Source organism: Octopus sinensis, unplaced genomic scaffold (genome assembly GCF_006345805.1).
Source record: "Octopus sinensis unplaced genomic scaffold, ASM634580v1 Contig10970, whole genome shotgun sequence".
Lineage (NCBI taxonomy): Eukaryota > Metazoa > Mollusca > Cephalopoda > Octopoda > Octopodidae > Octopus > Octopus sinensis.
The window spans coordinates 31,060-36,645 of record NW_021832232.1 but is presented as its reverse complement, the minus strand read 5'-3'; the positions used below and the strand labels follow the sequence as shown (position 1 = coordinate 36,645).

At 33.3% G+C, this 5,586-nt stretch overlaps 1 long non-coding RNA gene across 1 annotated transcript; it reads right to left on the bottom strand.

Annotated features, from left to right (window-relative positions):
* Positions 1 to 427: 427 nt before the first annotated feature.
* LOC115228816 lies at positions 428 to 961 on the bottom strand. The gene is made up of 3 exons (XR_003883264.2): positions 923 to 961; positions 750 to 868; positions 428 to 719 (listed from the first exon to the last, which is right to left on the bottom strand). It is a non-coding gene; the product is annotated as an uncharacterized LOC115228816 (long non-coding RNA).
* Between the last annotated feature and the right edge of the window lie 4,625 nt (positions 962 to 5,586).

Below are 5,586 nucleotides of genomic sequence, written 5' to 3'. Positions count from 1 at the left end.
TGTTCTCTGTCGGCCAAAGACCTATCAAATTCAAAATGGTCGAAAAATTACCGGGCAATATCAACTGCAATATTTTGAAGGTAGTCTGTGGTTTTTTCAAAGTCTGACTTATCCCCGGGACCTTTCACAATATTCAAGTCCAGTTACCAAGCGGGTCGATAAGTTCGTCTAAAAGGCCCATCTTTTTGGCAGTCAGAGAACTCACTCGCCGTCCGCTTGTAATCAAATCGACTGAATCAATCAGAGAAATCTACAAATATATATCAAATATACTCTTCTTGGTAAACGAGTGCATCCTCCAGCTGCAGGAATGATACCCAGCATCACTTCGGGGAAGCCCAAAAGAGTTTTTGGAGACTTAACAGCAATTCGGTAGTCTGTTGCCAGCACAAACTGATGACATAACTCCATATCAAATAACCTCAAGACCCCCTCCAAGACAAGATCCGTTGATTGCTGAAACGATTGGTTTAGGACTTTCACTCATGACTTGGAAAACGGACTGGAGGTATTTAGCCATGACAGTCCCTTCTTCCGGAGTTTTGACATTTTTCAAAAGACAATATAGATTTAGAGATATTATACTTAATATCAGCACCCGCTATAAAGTTGTTCTCTTTGTTGGAGATAAAAACTAGTGAAAAGACATTTTTATCCATAAAACATGCTTCTAGCACTTTAACGAGTTCTTTGATGGAGTCTTGGTTGAGGACATTTACCTATGTGGCTAAACAATAAAATGTCCTCACGGGCGAATTCGCACAGTCCATTTTGACGACGGCAACCTGATCTATGTTACTGACTTGATAGTTCCGATAATCCACGGTTTTTACGGCGGCATTTGCTGATGCAAGTCGAGTAAAGTTCTCTAAAATTATCGTTTAATTGTTTATGAATATATTTATGTATATTTAATACTTACGGATAATATGCCTCCTCAACAACGATAGCACCATACTTATGATATTTATTCAATAAATGAAACTATATATATTTTACATCTAAATTAAAATAATTTATTCCTCGGATTAAATTAGATTTCAAGACTTTTTGGTTTCCTAATTTCGACCTCAACAGGTATTCTCTTTACGACGATAAATTTTTGACTTGAAATTTCTAAACCAGCACAAATATTAATATAGTATGAATTAATTATTTATCATATAATTCGTTACCAGAATCTCTAGGTAAATGGAAATTAAACTATGAAATGTACGGGCATTCTTTTGGAGTTTAAGGCAAAATAAAAACCAAATGAACTTATAATATTTTTAAGGAGACTTTCTGATTGATGTAATTAATTTAAACTGTGATTGAAGTTAGCATTGCATCAAAAACAGCTGGACTAAATCTATTAAAATTCTCCGACACAAAACTCATATCGTCTAATATTTTGACAAAGTTAGTTTTGTATCTTTAATTTTACAAGTTTCGCAATGATCATTCTTCTCCAAACGGTTTCATGAAGACGTGACATCTGAGCATCAGACAGGCATTCTCCACAGAACTGTGTAGAAAATAAAGTAATCAGAGATCCTTAGGTATTTCGTTAATTCTTTGGTTTTCATTTTACCTTACTGTGTCGAGGCAATCAAAAATCTTCAACATATATGTTTAGAATACGGTGAACCCTCAAAAATTGGCCAATTTTTAAACAATTAACTAAGAAAAATTAATTTTCTGAATAAATTGGCCAATTTTCAAATTGGCCACAATTTTTTAATTTATTTTTGTACTCATGATCCTCGAGAGATGGACTGGCTATTGCAACGGTTCTCGATCGCCGTTATCCGGGGGAACAGTTTGGCGATCCGGCAGGCCTCTGGCATTCCCTTCGATTAATCGATATTAATTGATCCACCAATTTATTTTTTAACTAGAAAATAAAAATTCCAACGGATTTCAGACAAAATTCAAAAAGTGACATGATTTTAAAATGCTAAAATTACACGGAGAGATGCAAACTGATAAAATAATTGACATTAATTCTTGTTGTCAAGTATGCCTTGTTCAAACATTACCGGAAGTCACAAATTAATCCAGTTATGATTGGAAAACCAAAAATGCCTAGATTCTTTAGAAATTTTGATTATGGATATCTAATCTCATATTATAGCTCACAGAAAGCATGGATGACTGGATCTATTTTTATTGATTGGATTATTAATTTTGATCTCCAGCTCAAAATTGAAAAGAAGAAAATTTTATTACTAATTAAACACTTTCATGCACATTGTATCTCTCAAAATTTATATTGTAGTAAGATTAAAAAAATATACTGGATTACATCTATTAGAATTATAAAATCATTCAAGACTTATTTCATGAGAAAAAAGCTGCAATACTTAACCGATTTGCTCGAGGCTGAAAATATTTTATACATTTCATACAGAAAATTGACATTAAAACAATTTTGTTTTTAATATGGGTTGGGGTGACGTATCTGCTGAAACAATTCAAAATTGTTTTAAGATTTTAAATTAATCTAACCTAAAACAGGCAAATAGAAAGGAATTGTGGATTAAATTTTATTTTTAAGTATTGATTTTTTTTCAAATTGGTCATAAAATTTTCATGTACTAGAAATGGCCAATTTGCGAGGGTTCACTAAATTTCTTGGCACGTTTAGAAATGTCATCTAGATCAGTGTTTCTTAACGTGGTACCCATAAAATTTTAGGTGGTCCAAAAATATTTTTAAATTTAATTAATTTTATTTGATGTGTTTATTGTTATTTGATTGTAATGGTTAGTTGCAGATGGATTGATTTTCATGTCCAATATGGATTTCCGAATATACTGCTCTAACAACATGCATGTAAGGATAGTGGCAAACACGTCAAAACATGCTTCGCTTTCCAATTGTTTTTGACACTAAATTTTAAGCTCGGTACCCCATCGCATAAACGCCTGAAAATAATTAGGTCTCGCTTTGTTAAAAAGCTTGTCTAAGACATAATAAAAATCAGAAAATAAAAAAGAAATCCGTAAAATTGAACCATTATTTACTAAGGTCGACATGTGCAAATACAATGGACCATATGTGGATCTGTGCTTTCAAAATTGACTCAAATTTCCCTCGAAAAACAACAATAAGCGGATCACGTCTCCTCCTTTCTATCAGTTGAATTTCCGAGCCTGTTCTGGACGACAAAAATGCAAGATTCCGCCCATTACGGCCATTGATCGGAAGATAAGCCGAATGCGGGACATGAATTTGACTCGAAAAAGATGTTTGCTCAGATTTTTGTTGAATCCACGAAGTTAATAAAAACTGAGCCTTCCACTAAGACTCAAGCGAGCCTTTAATAACAACATATGGCTCATGTTTCTCCGGAGGACCATAAAACTATATAAATAACATAAATATCACAACCTTAAGAGTAGCTCCAGACCTCTTCGAAACCACAGGCAAAACGTCTGACTCAAAACCGTCCCAAACACATGATAACATAAATCTTGTTGTCACCGGAGTGGAAGTGAAATATTTAACATATGTCGACTCAGAAGTGTTCTGAGAAAGTGTTTCCTTGGCCCCATTACATATTTTGAGAATAAGGCCCACGAGATCATCCAGATTAGACGTCGTCACTCGCTATTGACTTTGTCTCTAAAAATAATAATTTAATAAATTATATCGATTTCCGAACCTGATTGGTCTAATAACTGTATCTTGGCTGAAAGATTCGAGAATTTTTGGAACATTAATCATATTTCTTAACCCTCCAAAATATGTATGTAAAATTTTTAATGGAAGTAGGATTCTTGCCCAAAAAACAGACTTTTCTTCCTCAAAAAGAATCTCAAAGAAATTGCGAAGTGAATTCTCACAATTCTTCAAATCTCCGCGAATATCGACAATCTATCACCGTGTTGAAATGTCCTAACCCTCTCATTATTATTGAATGGCGGGAGAAGTTTGATAGTTGCCAAATCTTGGTTGATTCGTTCAGAAAGAGTGTTTCCTTCGTTCCCTGCAAAACAGGCACAGTCTAAAGGGAGGACAAATCTTGTTAAAATATAATTAATAAGATACCGGAATATGCTCTGGTCATCGACCTTCTCTAAATCGTCTGTTGTTTGGTCATTGTCCACTTTCACACTAAAATTATTAATAAAAGTTGGATATATTGACACATAGATCTTTTTGAGTATCGCAACGACATTAAATTCAATGCACGATAAATTATATTGTTTATTATTTTACTGGGAATATAAAATGACAAACAATTTATAAATCCAATAATATTATAATTTAAAAACCTTGTTTAATTCAAATCAGTATAACTTTGAATTGTTTGAAAAAATAATAAACAAATTTTTTGATAATTTTGCCGTTCTTTATTTTGGTCTTATTGACGACTTGGCTGCTTTAAACATATCACAGAAATTGAAATGGCCTCTCTTTAGAACTCACAACTATGATAGACATCGAAAAAATCGAGGATCAGAGTAAAGCTCTGTATGACTCACGGATCTTCTGAGTCGCTGTAACTCATTTTACTAGAAATGATGCTCACTAGTTTTTCGAGTTAAGAGAATAAGCCTTGCCACATTTGTAATAACTTTTGCCCTCAATTTCAATTCCATAGATGAAGTTTCTGAGATCATTCACCAAAAAATTAAAAAAATTTCAATTCCAGATTTTTGGCTTTACAGGGTATTAATTATTCTCAGAATTCCAGAGTTTATTGCCTATAGCAGGGGTCGGCAAAAGCAGGCTCGCGAGCCTTTGAAGGCTCTTTAACTCTTACGGTAGGCTCTTTCAATTTTTAACTATTTTTTTTAATAAATGATTTTAATTTTTAACTATTTTTTTTGTTTTGTTAATAACAAAAAATCTTTGCACGTTTAACATTAATTTTTTGTGGTACATCGATATATTCCTAGCAATAAAAAATTAATAAAAAATCGATAATGCGCGACATTTTCAATCAAAATGGACTGAATTTTGCATTCACGTCTTCAAACACAACTACCGAAATGTCTCATTTGCCAGGAAACTTTGAATCAAAATAAAAAGTCAAATTTAGAGAGACACTTTAACACAAAACACTCAAATTTCGCAAAAAATATCCAATTGGTGATTCCCGAAAGAAAGCTGTAGAAGAACTTGCAAAGAATAATCAGATTGAGAATTTCGCTTTTAAATATTGGTATCACAATGCCAGGACTGCAAATATTGCCAGTTTTTTGATAAGCCACGAGATCGCAAAAAGGGGAAAACCATTTACCGATGGCGAATTTATAAAGGCATGTTTCATTAAAACCTCTGAAGAACTTTTTCACGATTTTTCAAATAAGGCAGAAATCGTGAATAAGATAATGAATATACCTTTATCTGCGAAAATAGTAGCCGACAGGACTTTTAAGATGTCTTCGAATGTATCTGTTCAACAAGTTTCTGACATGAAATTGTCTAATTCAATTTCAATAGCAATAGATGAATCATGTGATATAAATGACATTGCACAAGTATCATTGTTCATGTCATACTTAGGTGTCTCTGTTTGTTCGTTATGTGTCTCGAGGTTTCCTGAGGCAAGAACTTTTGGCATTATTGCCTCTAAAGGGTCAAACCCGTGGT